Source organism: Rhinolophus hipposideros (genome assembly GCF_964194185.1).
Source record: "Rhinolophus hipposideros genome assembly, chromosome: 5".
Classification (NCBI taxonomy): Eukaryota; Metazoa; Chordata; class Mammalia; order Chiroptera; family Rhinolophidae; genus Rhinolophus; species Rhinolophus hipposideros.
The window spans coordinates 88,773,016-88,798,934 of NC_138051.1; positions in this window are offsets into that span (position 1 = coordinate 88,773,016).

Genomic DNA, 25,919 nt, shown 5'->3' on the forward strand with positions numbered 1-25,919 from the left:
TCAATAAAACAAAAAGGGATCCTACCAATGGGAGAAGATATTTGCCAATGATACATCTGATAAGGGGTTAGTTTCCAAAATTTATAAAACTCTCATTCAACTCAACACCAAAAAACAACCCAATTACAAAATGGGCAGAGGACATTTTTCTAAAGCGGACATTCAGATGGCCAATAGACATGAAAAAATGCTCAACATCACTAATCATTAGAGAAATGCAAATAAAAACCACGATGAGATACGACCTCATTCCAGGCTGAATGGCTGGATTTATCATCAATAAATCAACAAACAAGTGCTGGCGAGGATGTGGAGAAAAAGGAAACCTTGTGCACTGTTCGTAGGAATGCAGATTGGTGCAGCAACTATGGAAATCAGTATGGAGGTATCTCAAAAACTTGAAAATAGAATTACCTTATGACACAGCAATTCAACTCTTGGGTACCTTTCCAGAGAAATCCAAAACACTAATTCGAAAAAATATATACACCCCTATGTTTATTGCAACGCTATTCACAATAGCCAAGAAATGGAAACAATCGGTAGATGACTGGATAAAGAAACTGTGGTCCATTCATACAATAGAGTATTACTCAGCCATAAAGAAGAATGAAATCTTACCATTTGCGATGATTTGGATGGACCTAGAGAATAATATGCTAAGTGAAGTAAGTCAAATGGAGAAAGACAAATACTATATGATCTCACTTATATATGGAATCTAAAGAACAGAATAAATGAGCAAACAAAACGGCAACTGACACAGAGATATAGGGAAAAAAAAAACTAATGGTTGCTAGATGAAAAGGGTGGAAAAGGTAAAGGGGTTAGAAAGTACAAATTAGTAGTCACAGTATTGCCACAGAGATATGAAAGACAGTTTGGGGAATATTATCAACAATATTGTAAAGATTTTGTAGAGTGTCAGATGGACACTTGTCTTATTAGGGAGACCACTTCATGGACACTGTAGATGCCTGACTACTACAGTGTAAACCTGAAGCTGAATAATATATATGTAATCACAGGATGTGGAGTATAGACAGCATAGGGAATATAGTCAATGGAATTGTAACAGCTATATATGATTTCAGAGGGATAGTAGACTGGGGGGATTTATCATTTTGTGAGGGGTGTAAAATGTCTAACTATTGCATTGTTTTATATACCTGAAACTAATAAAAAAAAAACTACAATGTTTTTCATTATCTCTGAAGCTAGCTTATGATTAAATATTTTTGACATTGTTTTAAAAAATGGGGAAAGGATACAGAGCATTTTTAAAACACTGTAGAACTTCCAAGAACTTATGTATGACATGTACAAGTTTATTTTGTTTAGTAAAAGCTTTGTGGACAATTTTATGATTTTGATCATTCTGTAGGTCTATTGATTGTTCATATATTTATGTCATTGTTTTTGATCTGGTGAAGGCTTTCATTAAGCTCTATGTCTTCAAAGAGTTTTCATTATCAAACAACAATATGTCAGTTTATTTTTATATGTTAATATTTTAAAAATTAGTATCAGAGTACAGAAAACATCATTCTCACAGTATTTTTTACGAAGAAAATCAGAACTTTTACACAGCTGAGATTACTCATTTTTTGTGTGTTTTTTTTTTTTTCAAAAAATTATACAGACCTTTTATATCTTTCTTAGGTCAGTACAGATTTAGGATTGTCAGTTAAACTTTAATCCAGAAAATTCTTAGAGACTGTTACACATTCACCCAAATTATACCAAAAATATTCTTGGTATAAGTTGGCTCTATTTTCAACAATTAACTATTCCTCTTTTTAAATTTCTCAAAATTATATTTTATGTTTTGGAATGTTGTGTCTCCCTTTATGATTCCTTCACATGCTCAGTACTTGAATTTATCAGTCCATCCCAAGCAGGGTCTTTCAGAAGGTATAGTCAAGCCCTCATCCCTTCCAACCAGGAGGGATGGAGGTGGTCTTATAGCTGGAACACTAGGAGCAAGACATAGGCCTGAAGGCATTGTGTCTACCACCTCAGCTTCCTCTCCTACCTGCCCCATTTCCCCACAGCATTCAAAGGCATTTCAGCGTTGATGTTGGTCAACATTGGGGCTTCCTTATTTAAAATGCAACACTTTGGAAGACTTTGGTCATCTTGCCTAGGCCCTGCCTTGTCATTGCCAAAACCTTTTCCCTGGAGCCAAGACCTGCTTTTTTCCAACTGAGTCAGCTACCATGTTCTTCAAGCTGATCAGTCTCCTTTATCCATGCTGACGTCAAGAAACATGAAAAACCAAAGCAGATTAGTAAAATGATACTACTCATTCCCTTCCTAAAAGATTTTACATATTCTAGCAAGCTTATCAACATGTGTCATTTTCTTCTCTTCTACCTCTTTTTCCACTTTTCATGAAATTATAATTATCACGGACAAAATATAATGGTTTCTAAGTAATGTTCATATTTCTTGATTCTAGGAACTAATTTTTCTGAGACAAGCACCAAGAACAAAACAGTCTTTAATGATTCCATCAAAGAGTTCATAATTTTCTAATGAATTTACATCCCAACATCATTAACATACCCTGAAATGAAGCATAAACTGAACCATATTTTCAACATTCTTCTGCAAAACTATTCCTAAAATGAAAAAAAAAATTTCTAAAGTAAGGGTTTAAAATAATACAGATAGTAATATGGACTATTTAATTAAGGCCATTGACCAGTTAATCATCAAAGATTTTTTTCCCTTTTGTTTTTATGATTGGTTATTATTTTTGTCATTTTATTACTAACTTGTCTCATCAATTAATCCCTGTCATTGGAATATGAAGAATAAGTCCAATTAATTCCATTTAGGTTTTGCACATGGAATCATGTATCAATCCACTTATTAAATTCTCACTAATTCCATAAAGTACTGAAGCAACTTATAACATGCAGTAAAGAATTTATAATATTAGGGTGGTGCAAAAATAATTGCAGTTTTTCCAATTTTCAACATTTTAAACCACACTTTTGCACCAACCTAATACATTAGAATATAGTGAGTTGCATAATTGTTTTCCAGGGAAAGTGAGGATTTTCTGAGCATTATGTTTTAAAAGAAATACTTTATATGGGGCTATATACAGAAGACGGCATGATATAATACTCAAAATATGAATAATTGTAATTTTTGAATTACAATTCAAAAAATTATAGGTAGTGTAAAAAGTCTATGATAGACACTTATTCGTAATATTAAAACATGCTCACTAAAACGTCCTCATTGACATCTGGGATCAACTTGTAGACACACTTAGCTCCATTGGTAGGAAAAATCTATACTGACATTACATATCTTTGGTTATTGCCAAAATAGTATCTCACTTTGGGAACCCGTTCTTTCGTTACATTTCTCTCTCTCCCTTTCCTTCTCCCTCTCCCTCTCCCTCTCCCTCTTCTTCTCCCTCTCCCTTTCTCTCTCCCTCTCCCTCTCGTTCTCTCTCTCCTTCTCCCTGTCCCTCTCCCCCCTCAACTCAAAAATTTTACATATAGGCAAATTGTGTTATATATTTCTACAAACTTATAACCAATTGTACAATTTCAATATATTAGTTTTTCTTTAAAATCTTACAGCTAGGAAACGAATGTAATTTACTCTTTACCACCAGATTAAGAAAAGTAAAAAATAACCCTGATGATTTCACTTCTGCCATTTTACTTATAATAGCATTTAAAAACTCATTTGCTTTTCTGCATTTTTAATATTCCAATTTGAAATACTCTCACAACAAAGCAGACACTGAGTATTCATATTTAGAAACAAATAAACAGATTAAAATATATTCCCTGAACCCACTGAGAATTCTTTCAAAATCACATTACTACAAAGTCTACACACAGGTACTCAAATTGATATTCTTATCTATTTTTCCATGATGGTAGCATCTATGGTTTTCTTATTTGCTATTGTATTAAGCACAGAACTTAGAATTTAGTAAGAGCTCACTGAATACGTTGCATGAATAATGACTAAATAATTATAATTTGCTGATCATTTTTACATTAATGTATTAGCTGTATTGAGATCATATGAGCTTTGGATCATTATCTCCTTCACTAGACTATAAGGAGGGCCCTTGAGTACAGGGACCATATTTTTTTCTTATTTGTAGTCTAGGTGCTTTGTACATAGGAAATACTCAATAGTTGTGTATTAAATGAATGGCGAATTTCAACAAACATAGCTTACAAAATGGTAATAGGCATATATAGATTACACAGTAGAAAATGAGAAAAAAGAAAGCTTATGGTATCTCAAGGCTTTATATGATATCTGCATGCACACTTGTGATTTTATGTGTGTATGAATATGCATTTATACATTAATACTTTGATAGATGAGTATATAAGGCAGTGTATCTACTATTAGGTTGGTGCAAAAGGAATTGCATTTTAAAAGGTTAAAAATAATTGCAAAAATCGCAATTACTTTTGTACCAACCTAGTTTGTTCTCTGGTTCTTCAGAAAACAAGCAAGTTGAAATCAGAAATATTTCCCTGCATAGGTATCATCATTATTCTGAAACAAGTTAAATAAATAAAACAACTTTGCTACAGTATGCTACTGTATACCCTCAAAAAAAAAGAACATAATTATTGTGAATATGTCTCCATATGATAATCTAAACTTATAAAGATATTAACGTATTCATCTTTGAAACTCCAGCTCCAGATTCATTGTATACCATGTATTTTACAATTAAACATTAGAGAAGTAAATTGGATTAATACAAAGAAAGAATTTTCTTAGGTGGCTGATTTGATGATGAGTTGACCACTGGAAAACAAAACAGCATGTTTTCCTGGATTATATTTTGGTACAGAGCCAAACAACACATCAATTTGTAAATTGCTATAAACTTTCTGATTCAACCTGTCAATATCAATCAAAAGTCTTAACGTTACACACACTCTTTGAAATATCAACTCCACTTAGATAATTTTCTCTTTGGGAAATAATTAATGATTTGTGAATAAATTTTGCTGCAGATATTTTCTGGTTGTATTATTCTAATAATAAATGCTCATAAATAACTGACATAACCATTATATCATGGTTACAAATGAAGTTAAATAATCCACATAATGAAATAAAACTTTATTATATATTATTATGAATGCAAAAGTATATACTCATATGAATACACATTCAGAAGATATTGATTAATAATAAAAGGCCATCTATAAAACTATATATAAAGCATAGTCTTGTCCTTAGCAAATATATAATAACAAAAATATCTATAAGACACGCAAAATTATTAAACAGTAATGGTCTCTGACTGATTATCTGTATTTTTAATATTTTTACAATTAACATATATTGTTGTATAATAAAATATAACTATTTTAATGATAAAATGCAGCATTGCTTTAGAACAGATTCAGAGTATCTTGAAAAACATATAAAAGAAAATTAAAAAACATCCATAATATTACCCAAAGGTAGTCACAATAGCATCTCATGTGCATACCTCCAGAACTTATACTGTTAAATATATATTTTAACGTAGTGAATTCATACTTTGTCCTGAATTATATCTGTGTTGTAATCATTAATACCTTGAAGAATGTCTCAGAATGCAAGACTTTTTGAAAACATGATTTTTACTGACTTTATAGTGTTTTATATTATTTCTTAAATCTTTAGTACTCTTTAATATATTATTTTGATTGCTTCTAGCTTTCCACAATCGTAAATAATACTAAAATAAGCCTCCTTATAGATATTTTTGCTGATATTTTCTCAAAATAAGTATCCAGAAGATGTTTTGCCAGTTTAAAGAATAAGCACATTTTAAGGCTTTAGACACATATTGCCAAGTTACCTAACACAAAGTTTGCAATAAAAATATGAAAGTTCTCATTTATCTGCATTAAAGAAAAATTCCTTAAATATATTTCTATGTAAATATGCTTTAGCTTGATTCAAAAGGAAATATGAAGTTAGTAAGCCTTCCACACATTTCATAACATCAGTCTGCAACCACTGTCAGAAACGTCTTAGTCATTTATCTAGTAATTTTCCATGTAAATGCATGCATGTATCTACATATACATGCACATAAATAAGTGTACATGTTTGTACATATACATACACGTACATACATATATACTATTATATATGGCTGTGTGTGCATGGGTATATATGTTCCTTTGACCAAAGGAAAGAATGTTCCCTTCTATTCTGAACTTTTCTTCTCACTTAGTAATATGTGTTGCCTATTTTTATATATCAGCATATACATCTACCTCATTCTTTTAATGATTTTTAATATTCCATAGTATTTTGATCTTTTATGTTATATCTTATCAATAGATAAACATAATTTAACAGTTTCTTATTTATGAGCATTCAAGATGCTTCTAGAAATCATTATTTTTAATATTTATAATGTATAAAAAGAGGCCATAATTATTTTACTTGACTTGGCAGTAGAATATGTTTGACTTTATTGGTCATTTGACTTCTTTGATGTGCTTGTTAATTGCCTGTTCTTGTATATATCTACTTTTTATTATGTTATTAATCTTTTCCTTGATTTTTATGATCTCCTCCTATATTTAGAATAACTATTGGACATGTAACTAAAACATAATTTGTCATTCCTATTTTTTATTTTAATATTTATTTAAAATTTTTATTTTGCCCAGCATATCAATTTTTTTCAACTCAAATTTTTGTATTTTTTATGTTTATAAAGACCTTCTCCACCCAAAAGATTATGTTGTCATTTATATTTTCTTGAAGTTGTATTGTAAATGATTTAAAAAATTAAGTTTTTTGGTAAAACCATTTTTCTGGGCTTTCATATAATGATATAGCAATAACTTGAACTGAAATAAGTGGTAGATTTCACTCTATAAAAGAGAGCACAGATATGATGGCATTTCTCTGGTATGCACTTAAGGAGACTTTCTCCAATCTGTTCTTCATTACTGATATTTAAAAAAAGAGTGGATATACTCATTTAAAGGGTCATATAATTTTTATTTGGGTGGCATGTAGTCATGTCCAAATGCCAGCTGAACTAATTACATTCTGCTTATAAGCAGTAGCAGTATAATTTCAATTAGAATAACATCAAATTGACTAATACAAACCTAGGAGTTTGATAACCACTCAGGTCACTCGAAGATAAATGACATGTGACTGGGAAAATGCTTAGAGATAAAATTAATTTTTAGGCAGCTTCCAATGACCAAAAGTCTGCCTGTTTCAGACAGGCAGATATGGGAAGGAAGCAAAGTGTATGATGGGGGGTGGAGAAGAAAGGAATGTGATGGAATATACAAAATATAATAGCAAGTCTTATAAGGTCTACGCCATGCCAGATATTGTTCAGAGGGCTTAACATACATTATGTCATTGAATGCCCATAATAACCCATGAGGTAAACACTATTATTATCCCCATAATATAGATGGAGAAAAGGATGTGACTAAGTGATCAGAAAGATAAAATGATTGCCCAAATCATACAGTTATTAAGGGGCTGAGTGGCAATTAATCCCAGGCATTTGGGCTCTAAGGTTTGTCACCCTCCACTGAGATGCCTGTCTCTAAAGTCTCATTTTTCCTCACCCCTCTAAATAGCATCTTCACCTCAGAAAGATGTTCTTGGCAGTTGGTCTATAATTTCCCATATACTGCTTATTTACTATATCCCCCTCAATAAATAAATGAGTCAATATTTATAAAGTGCTTAAAACAATGCTTGGCGCATAGTAAGCAGCACAGAAATTTTATTAATGAATAAAATTAATAAGCTCAATTACATTTATTAAAATTTTTTATGTTGCAGGCACTCTGCCAGATGCTAAAAATTTAAAGTAGAACAAAAGACACAGAATGCCTATTCCTTTTGACCTACAGTCAAGTAGGGAAAAATCAGACATTTAAAGTAAATTTTGTGAACAGTGTCATATAAGGAAGTATGACTTATCTTGAGGACATATAGCAGGGAGGCCTGACCCAGTTTAGAACCTACCTCACACATGTTCCTAAAATGCTGATAGTTGATGAGAATCAATGGATGATAAGAAAGTAGGGTAAAAGAAGGCTGGGACAAGAGTTCCTGGTAGAGAAAAACTCAGGTGCAGAGGCCTTAAGGCAGAAGGTAAAATGACAAACCGGAAGGTCCTGGAAGAAGGCCACTGTACTCCATTCATATTGAACAAAAACAAAAAGGGTATCAAGGAAAATTTCACATAGGACCTCCACTCTCTCCAGGGCCTTTCTTTGCACACGCTTCTGCTTTTACTACAGTTCAGCTCCCTGCAATATCTAATGCTGTGGACCACTCATTTCCTTTCGCCCCAGCCTTCACTGACACCATTCTTCCCTGGTACTCTAGGTAGAATTCTACCATCTCTCCCTTTAAATGTGGGGTATCCTAAGGTTCCAGGCTCAACCCCTTTCTCTTATACTACATGTGTTACCCAGGTGAGCTCATCCACTGTTATACCTTCACCACCATCTGTTTCCTGGTGACTCCCAAATCTGCAATATGCTTTGATTTTCTACACTAGATGCAAAGAATGCATACTTTCATGTATTAAACTCCATAGTACATAGTATCAGCTGAGTGTGAACATATCCAAGTCAATATGTCCAAACCTGTACTCTTTTATTCCCTGCCAAGCTTTCTCTTCTCTCTACTTTGGTTTTTAGTTAATGGTACCACTGTTCACAGTTGCCCAAGCCAGATACCTAGAGAGTATCTCTCACTTATTTCCCTCCAACATGCCTAATTAGTCACTAATTACTATTGCATCTACTTTGTAGCCCCTGAATCTCTTAACTTCTCTCTATGCCCCTTTAGATTCTCCTTATTTTCCACCTGTATTTGTATATTGGCCATTTAAATGCTTTTTTTGTCCCCAGCCTTGGATCTAATGATTCATCTCTCATAACACTTCAGGTTATGCAAATATGTCCACATCCCTTCCTTTTAAAGTCTGTTCATGACTTCATCACCTACCAAATAAAGTCAGAACATGAGGCCTTCTGATGCAAGTTCCATGGTTAATGCTCCATCCATATTTCTGGCCACTCTTCCGCTTGATCTCAACTCTCTTCTGCTTTAAAATTACATGTTGCTTCTGGACCCAACTATGATCTTCCACATCAATTCTTTTGCACATGTTTTCCTCTGCCCTTACTCTCAGTATTCACCAGGATCATTCTTACCATCTCAGTAAAGCTGTTGTGAGCCAGTGCTAGAGTGAGATTTCACTTCTCTCATACATCTCCACTCTAACAGGGGTGCCATGAAAATGCTTGGAGCCAGGTATCAAGGTCAAGTTCTATCCATATCCACTAGTCCTGAAGTCACAATGTGTTTGCCTTTCCAATGGCAATGCAGATGATCATAATTGTCCTTGGTGAAGAACAGGAAAATCATAGCCATTTCACCTGCCATTGTGTCGCAAGATTCTTTCTTCTGGATATTGGCCTCTATATAATCAACATAATATAACATAAAATTGCTTTATTCCAGAAGTTCATCTGAGAAGTATTCTGAGAGATCTAAACCTATGCTTTTTATATTAGTATACTGAGACTGCTTGGGTTCAAATTTCTGTTCCTCAAGTCTTTATTAATTTTATATCTTAGAGTAAATAATGTTTGTACAGATCAGTTTCCTCACTTATAAAATACTAATAACAACAGTACATATATGATAGAGTAGTTCTGATGATTAAATGAGCAAAAGCATATAACGGGCTTAGCAGAATATGGGGTAAGATATAACACTCATTAAATGCTGGCTATCATCAACGTTATCAGATTGTTGTTGTTATTACTAAGAATTGAACAATATGTATAAGACAATACAATATCTGGTGCAAAATTATGAGCTGTTATATTATTTTAATATAAATTAATAATATGATTATTATGAATTTTTTGGTAATCTATAAAATGTATTAATGTAGCACCTGTCCTACAGTGAGCTTTAAAAAAGTGTATATATTTAATGGTGCTTTAAAATATACAATAAATGCATATACATAATTGAAATGTGAATGTGTTTATAAAAATACATACTTTGTGCCTTCCAATATCTTAACTGTGGGAAGACCATCTCTGTGCTGCTGTAAAAATCCTTGATGCCATTCTCAGGTGTAGCCTCAAGACTGGATGTTTGTGTACATTTAGTCAAATTACTTTAGCACTCATGTAGCTTCACGCATGTCCCCCAGCTGGAACCAGTCCAACCCATCACCCCAATTCACTGACTTAAGTATCTCAAAACCACATGTAACAGTAACCTTTTGGTTCCAAAATTTGGGAGGAGCTTTATTTCAGGTAGTTAAATAGAAATCCCACCAGCGACAGTCTTTTGCATCTTAGTTAAAATTAACAGTAAGTATATCGTGTTTTGAAACTCAACATGTTAATGGACCTTTTTTGTTTGTGTTTTTTTTTTCAAAAAGGGAAGAAAAAAACATATCATACTCTTGTAAGCACCAGTACGATGGAAAAATCACCTTGTTCAGGACCTCATATCCAGTATTGTCCTCTTTTAGCTCTCAGCACAGTCTGTACAAATGAACACCACCCCATAGAATTGTTAGCTCAGAATGAACTGCCTAACAGATTCCCAGCCAACAGTGAAGAGCAACACAATTATAACAGCAAAGAAAAACTTTGTTCTGTTTCGATCTAGTATATAGAAACACACACACACACACACACACACACACACACACACACACACCATCATTGTTTCCATCTAAACCATGAAGAAAAGCAAGATAGTCTCCAAAATTATTTCTCTTCTTGAGCTCATAGGAAGCTGACTTCGAAAAGCAACAAAGATAACTGAATTACAGTGTCTAGCTTCTCTGCGGAATGGGGACACACAAATTCTTTCACCTTTGGTAGAATATGGGAAGAAGAAGCTGGTGTCATAGAATCAGATAACAAAGCAGTCAGCCGGAATTTAAGCAATTCTTAAAGGTTGAGTGTGGGCTACCAATCAGTTAAGATTGACTGAAAGCCCTCACACACATGCAGGTACTCATGAGTTATTTTTCATAAGCTCCACCTAATGCTCATGAGAAAGCATGAGAATTTCTGGCAGGACAGGAGCCTGGAAATATTATGCCCAGATATTACCCACCAGGTACATTGGTGGAAATCAGTTGCTGCTGATAGCAACTGCCCCATTTCCCAGGTCTCCTCTTTCATAAGAAGCATACTTTTCAAGCTATTGGTTTGGGCAAGAAGGCAGATAACATTCAAACCACAGGGACCTAGGCAAAAACCTGTTGCTTCTGATCAAAGGATAGAAGTAAAACCCATCTACCTCTGGAGAAGGGGCAGGTAAATCTCTTGGATTCAGCATCTCTTACTGATACCAAGCAGAAGTCTGCTATCACTGAAGGAAGAAAAGAAACTCTCTCCTACCCAAGACCCATCACAGATTCCATACAGAATTTAGCTGCTATCTAGTAGGTGTGTATTAATTTGCTAAGGCTGCAATACAAACTGCTACAAACTGAGTGACTGAGAAATTGATTGCCTCACAATTCTGAAGGCTAAAAATCTAACATCAAGGTTTCAGCAGAGTAGGTTCATTTTGAGTACTATGAGGAATCTGATCCATGCCTCTCCCCTAGCTTATGGTGGTTTGTTGGCAATTTTCAGTGTTTCTTGGCTTGCAGGCACATGACCCCATTCTCTACCTTTATCTCAATATGGTTCTGTGTGTGTGTGTGTGTGTGTGTGTGTGACCAAATAGCCTATTTTTACAAGGACATTAGTTATGTTGAATTAGGGCCACCCTAATGGCCTCATCTTAACTAGTTATACCTGCAATGATCCTGCTTCAAAATAAGATCACATTCTGAGGTACTGGGGTTAGGATTTCAACACACGAGGTTTGCCAATTAATTTTGGCAAACTTGGCAAATTTTGGTGAACTTGTTGCAATGATGTTGCTAACTTTTTTTATATCAGAGGGACTATTCATTATGAATTTATACCAACTGGACAAACAGTTCACCAAGTTTACTGTTTGGAAGTGCTGAAAAGGCCGTGTGAAAATAATTAGACAACCTGAACTTCATGCCATCAATTCATGACTCTTGCATCACGACAATGCACCAGCTCACACGGCACTGTCTGTGAGGGATTTTTTAGCCCGTAAACAAATAACTATATTGGAACACCCTCCCTACTGATCCTATCTGGCCTCCAATGACTTCTTTCTTTACCTGAATCTAAAGGAAATATTGAAAGAAGACATTTTGATGACATTCAGGACATCAAGGGTAATACGATTACAGCTCTGGTGGCCATTCCAGAAAAAGAGTTCCAAAATTACTTTGAAGGGTGGACTACGTGCTGGCATCGATGCATAGCTTCCCAAGGGAAGTACTTCGAAGGTGACTGTAGTCATATTCAGCAATAAGATATATAGTACTTTTTCTAGGATGAGTTCACGGACTTAATTGTCCAACCTCACATGTATTTGTAGGGGTAGAAGTAGAGCTACTAAGAAAGCCCCACTTTTGAGGCCCAGATTCATAGGATATTCCTAATACTGAGGCTGGAGCAAGAGTTAAAAATCCCTACCTATTCTACCATGACTTCAACATCAAGTAATTATAAAGAATTTTGAATTAAATGGAAATGAAAACAAACATACCACATCAATTTGTGGGATGCAGCCAAAGCAGTGTTTAGAGGGACATTTAAATAATTAAACATTTATATTAGGGAAAAAAAGCAATGTCTCAAATCAATGAACTAAACTTCCACTTTAGGAAATCAAAATAAGAACAAATTAAACACAAAGCATCAGAAGAAAAAAAGAATAGATATAGCAAAACTAAGAAACAGAAAATCAATGCGGAAAAAAAACACCAAAAGCTGGCTCTTTGAATAGACTAATTTAGGAAAACGGAAAAAAAGGATAACAAAATACCAGTATCAGAGGTGAAAGAGGGGACATCATTGCAGATTCTACATACATTAATAGGTTAATAAGGGAAGATTACTATCAACTTCATGCCAATAAATTTGAATGCATTGAAGAAATTCATTCCTTACATGACACAAACTACCAATACTCACGCAAGGAAATAAAATAAATAGGAGGAATAGTCTTTGTCTGTTAAATAAGTTAAATTTGTAGTTAAAAACCTACCCATAAAAAAATTCCAAACCCAGAGGTCTTCATTAATGAATTAAAATGATACCTGTTACTTAAAAAAATAATACCAATTTTACACAAATTCTTCCAAAAAATAGAAGATAAGTGAATATTTCCCAACTCATTTAATAAGGCTAACATTACCCTGATATAAAAGCTGGACAAAGACATTATAAGAAAACTAAGACCAATATCCCTCAAGAAGATAGACACATAAATTCTTAGCAAAATACTAGCAAATTAAATTCAGCAGTATATAAAAGGAATTACACACCAAAACCAACTGGGTTTTATCCCCAGAATTCAAGATTAGTTGAACATTTGAAAATCAATCACTGTAGTGCACCATATCAACAGACTAAAAAGAAAAACCATTGATTGTCTTAACAGATACCAGAAAAATAGACAGCATTGAACATTCATTTATGGTAAAATCTCATTAAAGTTGGAATAGGAGGGAAACTTCTTAACCTGATAAAGGGTTGTATGAAAAGCTCAGCCCCCATAATATTTAACAGCTAAATATCTAGTGTTTTTCCCCAGACTAGAAACAAGGCAAGAATGCTCACTCTCAGTACTTCTAGTAACATTGAACCAAATGTCTTAGCCAGTGAATTAAGAGGGGAAAAAATGAAAAGTTGTACATATGGGAAATAAAGAATATGGAAATGAACACAGATGGAAACTGTACCTAAATGATATGTCCTACAATATCTAAAATTTCAAATCTTAAAACAAAAAAAAAATACTAGAACAAAAGTCTATTTAGCAAGGTGGCAAAGTACACAGTCAATATATAAAAAAAAAAAAACTGTTTTTCTATTTAGTGTACAAAAATATTATAAATTAAAATTAGTGCTAAAAGCTCACTTAAGGGGCAGCTGGATGGCTCAGTTGGTTAGAGCGTGAGCTCTGAGCAACAGAGTTGCCGGTTTGATTCCCACTTGGGCCAGTGAGCTGCACCCTCAGCAACTAGACTGAAGACAACAACTTGAGCTGAGCTGCTGCTGAGCTCCCGAGGGGTGGGCATTTGCCTCAATTGGTTAGAGTGTGTGCTCTTAACAACAAGGTTGCCAGTTTGACTCCCACATGAGATGGTGGGCTGTGCCCCTCACAACTAGATTGAGAATGGTGACTGGACTTGGAGCTGAGCTGTGCCCTCCACAACCAAGACAGAAGGACAACAACTTGACTTGGAGTTGCTGGGTCCTGGGAAAAACACACTGTTCCCCAATAAAGTCCTGGAAATACACACTGTTCCCCTTCCCCAATAAAATATTTTTTAAAAAAGAAAATTTACTTAAAATAATATCAAAATTATGAAAACCTTCAGTATAAATTTAACAAAATATGTCCAAGATGTGTATGCAAAAACAGCAAAACAATGGTAGGGAAAATTAAATTTCTAAATAAATGGAGATTAAAAATATTGTCCACCAGTTAGAAGACTCAACATAATTAAGAAGTGAATTCACTGCAAATTAATCCATAAATTCAATGCAATTTTATAACAAAAAAATCCCAGCAGGTTATTTTGAAAGAAAATGAGGAGATTCTAGCATTTATAGGAAAACATAAAGGAACTGAAATAACCAAAACCACTTTGGAAAACAACAGTAATGTTGAAGTTTTAAACAACTGGATTCCAAGAAGTATTAAAAAGCTTGAGCAATAACCATTCTGTGGTATTGGAGCAAGATTATACATATAAATAGAAAAGAATAGAATATCTAGAAATAGACCCACACACATATGACAATTGATTTTTGACAAAAGCACTGAAGTAATTATAAGGAGAAATCATCTTCTAAACAATAATACTAAAATAATTGGGCATTAACCTGAAAAATATGAAACTTGACCCTGCCACATGACATATATGAAAATTCTCTTAAAGTGATCATAGACTTAAATGTAAGAGTGAAAGTAATATGAATCTTATAGAAAAATCAAGAGAAAAATCTTTGTATTCTTGAGTTAGGCAAAAATTTCTTAGATAAAATATAATAGGCACATATATTTCAAAAAATGATAAATTACAGTCCTGTAATATTAAAAACTCATATTCTTTAAAATATATAATTATAAAAATGAAAAGATATTTCATAAACTGTAGAAAAATATTTGCAATATGCATTTCTGATAAAAGACTTATTTCCAGAATATGTAAGAAATACATCTCTCCAATGAGAAAACATAAAACCTGATTTAAATCTTGGATACAAGCTTTAAACAAATACTTCATCAAAAAAGAGATGCAAATGGCAAATAAACAAAAGATATTCCCAATTTAGTAGTCATCGGAGACATTCAAATTAAAACCACAAGTTAAAAACAAAATGAGATACTACTAGTATAGACTGACAAAAATATAATAATAGTAATTATTGTAACAATAAGGACAACAATACCAAGTGCTGAGGAAGATGAACTGCATCCAAAACTTGCATGAATTACTTGTAGGAGTGCAGAATGGTACATCCACTTTGGAAAACCATTTTGCACTTTGGAAAACCATTATTATATACATATATAATGTTAAATGTACACTTTTGTTATGTATATATAACATTGTATATGTATAACGCTAAACGTATCCTTTTATTATATATATATAATGTTAAACATACACTTTCCTAGCACTGATCTAGCAAATCCACTATTATATATTCACTCATGAGAAATTAAAACACATGTTCACACAAGACTGAACATTTATAACAGCTATATTCATAACAGCCAAAACCTAGAAACAATCCTAATGTCCATCAACTGGTGAATGGAAACACAATTGTCACACGTCCATACAATCAAAAGCTACTTAGTAAAACCAGGAAAAACTGGGGAGAGATCCAAGATAGCAAAGTAGATAAACACTGCGCCTGCTTCCTTCCATGAACACATTAAAATTACAACTAAATTATCAAAAATCAATCTGGAGAATCCGAAGTCTAGCTGAACAGAAATCTTACAATCAAGGATATAAAAAAGCTATGGTGAGACTGATGGTAGGGGCGGAGACTCAAAACAGGCTGGCTCCAAACCTTGTGTGGTGCTTGAGAATCAGAAGATATATCTCGGCTGTGGAGGTTCCCCCCTCCCCCCGAGGAGTAAGGGACCCAGCCCCACACCAGACTCCTCAGCCTGGAGTACTGGTGCCAGAAAGAAGAGCCCCCATAACATCTGGCTGTGGAAAACAGTGAGGATTCCAACCATCCAGTTAGGATGGAAGGCTGTGGGAAACACAGACATCCTCTTAAACAGACAGTGCACAGACTCACTGACTGGCAGGCACTCACCCTGGGCTCTGGCGGAGGAATGGTGATTTGGTGGGGAGGTGTCAGAGGCATGAGTAGGGGAGGCACACTAAGGTATGTGTCCTCAGGCAAGGGATGGAGGAGAGTCACCATTTTCCCTGTGATGGAGCCTCCTCCCATGCAGCTGGTAAGTGAGCACAATCCTTCCTGTGTTGAGCCTTCCCCCATGGAGCCAAATCTGAATCTGATTGGTCTGGTGAGTTCTGCTCCCACCATTCTGCTGACACCACTGAGACCCCACCCCACCTGACTCCCCCAATGTCAGAGGCACTTTCTCTGCTTTGTAGCTCCTACCAGGTAGTCCCCACCAGTCATAGGCATTGGGTGACCTGCGCCTGCACCAGGGCCCCTCCCAAGAGGACCCAGAATGAACATATTTGGAGGTGTGTCTTCAGACCACAGCAGAGCACCATGCAATTAAGCTCATAAGCAGCACACACAAAGGGCAGTCTCAACAGGCACCAGAGCCACTTGGTTGAATTCCACTCAGTGAGGTAAGCCTTATGCACAGCAGCCTATAAGCTATGGACATGGACAAGCCCCACAGCCAATCAGCCTGAAGGTCAATCCCACCCACTGATGTGCCAATAGCAATCAAGGCTCACTATAATAGGAGGGCACACACAACCCACACAAGGTACACACCTGGAGCAGGTGATCAGGGAGATTGTGCCAGGGCCCCACAGGGCACCTACTACATAAGGGCACCTGGCCAAGACTGGGAGACATAGCAGATCTACCTAATACATAGAAACAAACAGAGAGGCAGCAAAAAATGAGAAAAGCAAAGAAATACATCCCAAATAAATAACAGGAGAAAACTCCAGAAACAGAACTAAACAAAATGGAGGAAAGCAAGCTACCAGATACAGGGTTCAAAACAATGGCTTTAAGGATGCTCAAGGAACTTAATGAGAACATCAACAAAGAGACAGTAAGCATAAAAAAGAACATAGGAACCATAAAAAAGAACCAGTCAGAAGTGAAGAATATAATAACCAAAATGAAGACTGCACTAGAAGGAATCTCTAGCAGACTAGATGAAGCAGAGGATCGAATCAGCAATTTGAAAGTCAGATAGCAGAAAACACCCAATCAGGACAGAAAAAGAATCCAAAAAATGAGGATTATTTAAGAGACCTCTGCGACAACATCAAGCACAACAATTTTGCATCATAGGGGTACCAGAATGAGAAGAGAGCAAGCAAAGGATTGAGAACATACTTGAAGAAATAATGACTGAAAACTTTCCTAACTTGGCAAAGGAAATAGACATACAAGTTCAGGGAACATAGAGAGCCCCAAACAAGATGAACCTAAACAAGCCCACAGAAGACACATTATAATTAAAATGACAAAGGTTAAACACAAAGAGAGATTCTTAAAGGCAACAAGATAAAGACAACTAGTAATTTATAAGAGAGCCCCCACAAGATTGTCAGCTGATTTCTCAACAGCAACTTTGCAGGCCAGAAGGGCTGGCACAAAATATTTAATGTGATGAAAAGTAAGGACCTATAACATCAAGGCTATCATTTAAAATGGAAGGACAGATAAAGATCTTCCCAAATAAGAAATAGCTAAGGCAGTTCATCACCACCAAACCAATATTACATGGAATATTAGAGGGACTTTTTTAAGACGGGAAAATGTATATATAAATATGAAATGAATAATAAAATGGAAATAACTACGTATCTATCAACAATTACTTTCAACGTAAATGGATTAAATGCTCGAATCAAATGACATAAGAGGGCTGAATGGATAAGAACACAAAACCCTTACATCTGCTGCCTACAAGAGACACTTCAGATTGAAAGATACGGACAGACAGAAAGTAAAGGGATGGAAAAAAGATATTTTCTGAAAATGGAAAAAAAAAGTTTAAAACAAAGGTTATAACAAGAACCAAAGAAGGATCCAATAATCCCTCTTCAGGTTATTTATCCGAAGAAACCCAACATGTTCATTTATATGTTCATTGCAGCATTGTTTACAATGGCTAAGCTGGAGGCAGCCTGGGTGTCTGGCAATGGAAGAATGGATAAAGAAGAGGAGGTACATATATACAATGGAATATTGCTCAGTCATTGTTCAACCATGGAAGGAAATGGGTTCTTGCCACCTTTGGTAGCACAGATAGACCTGGAATGTGTTGTGCTGAGTGGAGTGTCAGAAATAGAAAGACAGATGTAATGAGATTTCACTTATACATATGTGGAATCTAAAGAACAAAATAAACAAACGAAAAAGAAACACATCATAAATACAAAGAACATTTTGATGTTTGACAGATGGCAGGGGGTTAAAGGTGTGGGTAAAAAATGGGGAAGGGATGAAGAGGTACAAATTGGTTGTTATAAAGTAGTCATGGGGATGAAGGTATAGCCTGAGGAATTTTGTCAATAATATTGTAATAATTACTTGTATGTATGGTGTCAGATGGGTACTAGATTTATTGGGGTGATAAATAAGAAGATGGTTGGGGGGCAGAGTGAAAAAGGTGAAGGAATTAAAAAGTACAAATTAGCAGTTACAAAATAGTCATGGGGATGTAAAGCGTAGGGAATGGGGTCAATAACATGGTAACAACTATGTATAGTGCCAGATGGGTACTACTAGACTAGTCAGGGGGATCACTTCTTAAATTATATAAATATCTAACCACTATACTATACAACTGAAATTAATATAAAATATTGAATGTCAAATGTAATTGAAAAATTTTAAAGAGGGGGGAAGGTGAAGGGAATTAGAGGTCAAAATTTTCACGTATAAAACAAGTCATGGGGATGCAATGTACATCATAGGGAATACAGTCAATAATATCGTGACAGCATGGTATGGTGTCAGATGGTGTCAGATGGTGTCAGATGGTTGATGGATTACTTCTTTAGGTATATAAATGTTGAATAATCATGGTGTACCCCTGGAACTAATATAATATCATATGTTAACTATATTATTAATAAAAATCACTTAAAGAGGAAAAACTACTGAGACATGTAATGACATGGATGGATCTCACACGTTATCTTCGGTGAAAAAAGCCAGATATAAAGGGATAACTACAGAATGATTCCCTTTGTTTGTCATCTGGAAAGGGCAAAACTTCAGGGATAAAATTTAGATGAGTGGCTGGATGTAGCAAGTGGGATTTATTACAAAAAGACATGAGGGAATTTTGAGGGTGATATAGTCACATAATTGTTATGTGTGTATATGCTTGTCAAAACACACTGGACTGTATAGTTTAAATGAATGGACTTTAGTGATGTAAATTTTACCTTCATAAAGTTGACGTATAAAGAATACAGCAAAACAAAACAAACAAACACTTTCAATGAAGTATTTTATGTAATTAACAAAAAAAATTCACATAAAAGGGTTTTTAGCTGGAATCTGATTTGACAATCATATATTACTATTTAATCACACGTCTCTTTGTGCTTCAACAATTTCATCTGCTTGATGTATATTGAGTTCCTATGGGTATGAAGCCTACCTAATTAGGGAGGAAACTGAAGATGTGAAGATTCATGACTTAGACATGTTGGATTGGAAGTCTATTCCTTGACAGTGTCAGGCCTGTACCGCATTAAGTGTGAGACCAGAAGAAGAGAAACCAAAGAGTCGAGAAAGTGTAGCTGGACTATTCACCATTCCTGACTCTCAGGATGTTTTTAAAGTGAAAATTTTCTTTTGTCTCCTGCTCTCTCTGTCTCTCCATGGCTAAGTTTTACTGCCTGTGAACAGAAATTCAGGCAGGCCCCATGATTTCTCTGGTTATGCCTGGTTAATATAACATTCTCTGATCACTCTAAGTTGCAAGATATAATCAAGAGTAATACATAAACTAATTCTTCAATTTTCATCCAAAGGCAACATTTCAGATTCCAATCAACTGTAGATTTGTTACCTGCCCACAGGTGCTTGTCATCTGCCTTCGAGGAGGAGATTGTCATTGATTTCCCTTCTGAAAATTCACTTTTCCCCATCTGCCATCTGACCCCCATCTAAATGTTGTAACTGACTCCTCCTTGGTGGTAGAATATGGGGAAGGCAATGAAGAGAGAGCAGGAAGTTTTTATTTGACTCTCATAAGTAAATCAAAATGAAATAAAACAAAACAATAATAAAATATTCCCAATAGTTGAGAACTCTCAGGTAGGTGGCCTGGCCACAAACTTGGTGCTGAACATAAAGAATTTCACATAATAGCAATAACAGAAAAGATTATCTCATAACTGTGATAGAAGGAGACACAAACAGGAACACTCGGCCACCATAAGAAAGGATCAAACACCTGTGTTGCCGGGCTAACACGAGGAACCGTCAGTTCTTCATCAATGACAACTCTATCCCACTTGGTTACTCCTATCTCCTTTACAAAGCTACTCTGAGGTCCATCATCAAATGGCCCCTTGCTTTCTGGCAGCTCCCAATCCAAAACAAGCCCTCACTTTCTTGAGGCTGCCCCAGCATCATACGTACAAGTGCTATCCCAAGCACACCCTAAATCCCTCATACTGATTGGCCCCACGGTTCTTCATGGTATGAGGTTTCCTTCCCATGGTGCAGCAACTTAATGAACCTAGCATTGTGTGTTCGACTACAAATACATTTTTTCTTTCCCAGCCTTTATCATTTGTAAGACGGTTTTGCACTCTCTATACATTTGAGCCTGACAAATGTTTAGACTTGATTCTTTCTCTGGTGAACACACCCATGGGTTCCCTGGAGAATTCCATGTAGGGTCCCTCCAGCTACGACATCTATTCCCATGGAAGGTGTATTCTGTTCCTTCTTTTCCCGGACCCTTAGCCCCTGTTGTTACAGTTCTGCTCCATAATAAACTTTCTCCACTGAACTCCCAGGCTGACCTCCTAGGAAGCAGTTGAAAAACTCTAAGATGATAACAGGCCAGCTCACTCACATCCCCGATGTGTCTCAAGTCTGACCCAAGGGAAAGAGTCCTGCATCCCTTTTCCTGGGTACACTTTGGCAGAACAGGCCGGTGCCAGTGCAGCACTGCTCACTCTTCAAGCAAGCCTGCTTACCAGCCCCAATAGCTTGCAATCTGGGTCTCCCTGGTGGAAATTGTGCACCCCAACTTCAGGAGACAAAACACTGCTTTCGCCAAAGGAAAAATCTCTCCCACTATTTCTCATTCTCTTTAAAATCTCTGACCCTTTTGTGGGGTTTCAGACTCTCTTCCCGTTCCTAGGAATCTGGAAATGTCTACTTGTTAGTTATGTCATTTTTGGTTTCCACATCTATTGTCTGTAGTGGCTGGTGCCTTGGTCAATAGCGTCAATATAAAGTCCTGTTTTTCCTCTGACACTACAACCATTTTAACAGTTTCACTTTTCCACAATTTAAAGAACTCAAAAATTCAAAAATAGAGTTTTTTTGTTCTTTCCCTGAACTTACATATATTTTTTTTTACTCTGATCTCCCATTTCCAATCATGGCACCAATTTTCATCTATAGACTTTTAAGTAAGCTTCAAGTGCCACACAATGATTATTTTTCACTCAAATCAAGATTATTCCAGTCCCAGTCAGGTCCATAGATGCCATTTCATTGAGGTTTTCCTTTCCTGTACCCCTTTCCCCAGCAACACTTTCCCCTCCCCACCCGCCCAGTTCTATATAGCCTTTGCCCACTGCTCATCCAGGCCAGGCTAGGAGGAATCTGCTTACAGGATATGCTGCACACACTGGGGGTGTTTTTATTGCACTTCCTTCTGGATTGTTTCCCATCATTTTTGGTAAACTTAAGAGCATCTTTTACAAATAGAAAAGGCTAGTAAGATGTCTCCTTTTTGTTTTAAAATTTGTTTGATATATTAAAGTTACCAATTCAAATTCTTAGTTCACAATCAAGTTTTTAAGTCCAGTTTGTAAATATTACTCTATCTGTAGTTCTAGCTGATTTTAGCAATCGTTTAAAAGGATCTTTTGAATAATTCTTGGTTCCATCTGCAAACTTAAAATAAAGCACTTTCATATATTTTAGTGTTTAATTTTCATATGCTTTAATTTCTCTTTAGCTATTTTACCTAACCTAATAATTACAAAGCCTGCCTAACTACTTACAAAGCCTATCAACTACTAGCACTGATTATGAGAAATGCATCATTTCATATTCTTATTGGTTACAAGAAACAATCTATCCTTTTATATTGATCCTCATTATTCATAAGCTTCAAATTTACAAATTCACCTATTTGCTAAAACTTATTTGTAATTCCCAAAATAAGATTTGTAACATGTTTAGGGTCATTCACAGGCATGTGAAGGCACAGAGCAGAGACAAACTTTGATTGCCTGCCCAGTGAGGTCAAAGGTGATGTTCTGCCCTCTTGGTTCAGCTCTGATACTATAAATAAGTGTCCTATCTGCAATCTATACAGTGCCCTTTCTTTTTCTTTTTTTTTTTCTTTTTTGTTGGTGATTTCTCTCTCTAAAATGTTTCCCAAACCCAAAGCTGAAGGGCTGACTAGTGTTTCTAAGTACAGCAGGTCTGTGATGTGTCTGACAGAGAAAATAGGTATGTTGGAAAAGCCTCATCAGGCCGTTTGTTCCTGACTTTTGGCCATGCATGAGTTCAATGTTAATGAGTCAACAATCTCTATTAAATAAGGTGTCTTTAAACAGAAACACACACAAAACAAAGTTATGCATAGATTTGTTGATGAAAATGTTGTGATCAGAGACTCACGACTGAATCGTACATTTCTTCTAGGAACAGCAGTATTCGCCAAGCCAGTGTGCATGGCCACTTATATATAGCACATTATTGCAAGGATGAGAATCCACGGTACTGCCGAAAAGTAAAAACTCCCAATTAAACTATGATACACCACTGATTGAAAGACATATCACAATTACAGCAATAAATGTCTCAAAATATGAAAAATGTCTCAGAATTGATGAAATCATTAAATAGCTGATAAATAATTGGTGAATTGCTAATTAGAGTGACCCTTAATTTTTCTTGGATCTTCTATGAGTGAGCACAAATTGAGAACTGATTTCGATTAAAAATCAAAATCTAAATCAGCTACTTAATTACACAATTTAATTTAGAGATACCATATTCGGCCAAATTCTATTAAAGTTATTATTACAACAAAATAAAACGATATGTGCAGATCCTTTCATAATACACACTTTAAAAACTACATTTTAACTTTAATTGTGTAGCTTACAATTGAAGTGTCTCAGAATTGGCGAAATCTGGTATTATTCCAAATTCCCAGAATGTGCCCTGCACCCTTTCCCCTGCACTCCTGTTCCCTGATACACTTTCATCACTCTCAAGATTTTAGCTCAACACTCACGTGTGTGTCTCTGTGGTTTTTCCTCATGCCATCAGAGTTAAATTCTGTCTCCTTTCCCTCATCCTCACAAATCTACCACATTTGATTTCTCTTTAAAATCATATTAACATAGAATTACTTAGTTAGACATGTTTTCTTCCCCTTTGTGGCAGAGGTCAATCCTTACCTTTGACTCATGAATGGCTCATATAATACATACACACAATAGACGCGTCATTATACCTATTACTTTTTTACAATTTCTTTTTCTTTTTTTTTTTTTTTTTTGTACCTGCCATGTGCTGGGCCCTATCCTAAGCATTAAGGATAAAATGTCAAGCGAGGCTGATCCTGACTTCCACTGGCTTCCAGTTTAGTAAAGTAAGCACGGGGTGCTGTGTAAGAACATAGCAGGGTCCACTCAGATTCAGGTAGCGAGATGGAGGGCAGGCCAAGAAAATTGTCTAGGAGAACTCAGTTTGAAGTTTGCTTATGAGTTCAGTGGATGAAGAAAATGTCAGTAGATGAACTTATAAGTTGTCACTGCTTACCAAGAAAATTCTGAGTTATCAAAATTTCAAATACTCTTAAGTAAAAAAAATCTATAATCCTAAATCGTGAACAAATGTGAGACTTAATCAAGCTTGACATCTGTATTAGTAGAAATATAATTTTTTAAATTGCAGTATTTCTTGAGGAAGGACTTGTAGAAAAATGATGCCTAGGCTCTGATTTAAACGACTCATGGAGGTCATTATTATTACTATTTTTTTTATTCTAGAAGAGAAGTGGAGTTACTTTTTGTTGTTAGTTTTTGGAGGAGAGGAAAAGACACCACTAGCAAAAAAGTTGAGAAACTTGGGACAAAAGAGGTCACAAATAGTTTAGGGAGTAATTCATAACTTTATCTTAAAAGAACAAACTTTCTATTAGGCTAAAACATCAATTAGCTAATGACCGTACAGTACCAGGTTCTTGCCTGACTCTCAATGTGAAGTTCAAGTTGGAGGAGCCTGGTGCATATACAGAATCAATAGAAGATAGAGCCTCAGTCACTTGAAATGTTGGGTTTCCCCCTCAATAATCTAGGATTATCGATGCCAAACAGTACCTGAAGATGTGTTAGGGCATTTGGGGCCAGATGTGCTGATCCAGAATGCACATCCCCTAATGCACAAGCTAGTGAGAGACAGACATGCAAACAGTTGTAACAATATTATGTAATTCCTTTAAGGAAGGTATGTCTAGAGTGAGGTGTGGGGATATAGGATCATTTCACTTGGTCTGTAGATGTCTAATGTCAGTTTGAGATGATTTAGAAAACAGCAACTATACTAATCGACTCCCATTTCTTTTATTTTCTTCTGTAATTTTGGCTTTATAAATGTCCTTGTTCACTATAATATTTGTAGCAAGTATTGATTGCACTTCAAAATGTGGTTTGGAGAATTCCAGAGAGTTCCTGAAACCTTCCTGGAAACCCTCACAAAGGGAATGTAAGAGTGAGTGACACTCTCATCAGAGGAGATCCACTTTTCTAGGTATTGTTTGTTTAGGTTCTGTCCTAACATTTCATCTGAACAAAAAGTTCCATGACCAAAAGTATAGGAATACAAATTCTGACAGTTTAGATTATTATATATATTGATTCTTAATAATAATAAAGGGTTTTTTAATATAGGAAATAAGAATGACAGATATCATCATGTGTGTATTTGCTTATAGTTTGTCTATGGTGACTACTCAACATACATCCAAAAAACTATATAACTCCAACAGGGCCCAAGGGATTTCTATGACCAAAATGATTGATACTGACAGGTCTTAAGAGTTCTAAAAAGAGAAATGGATTAACAGCACGAAGATCTCTTTCATAGACATAAAAAAAACAAACAAAACAATACTGAAGTATTTTTCTCCTTTCATTGCTTGTATAACAGAAGAAAATAAATGGTTGCCAACTATTGTCTTCAGAGCCCTGATCTACTCATTAATGCAACAAGCTAAATATAAACATCAAACAGATAAAAATGAGGGGGAGAAAAAGCCACACTTCATTTGTAGAGAAAAAA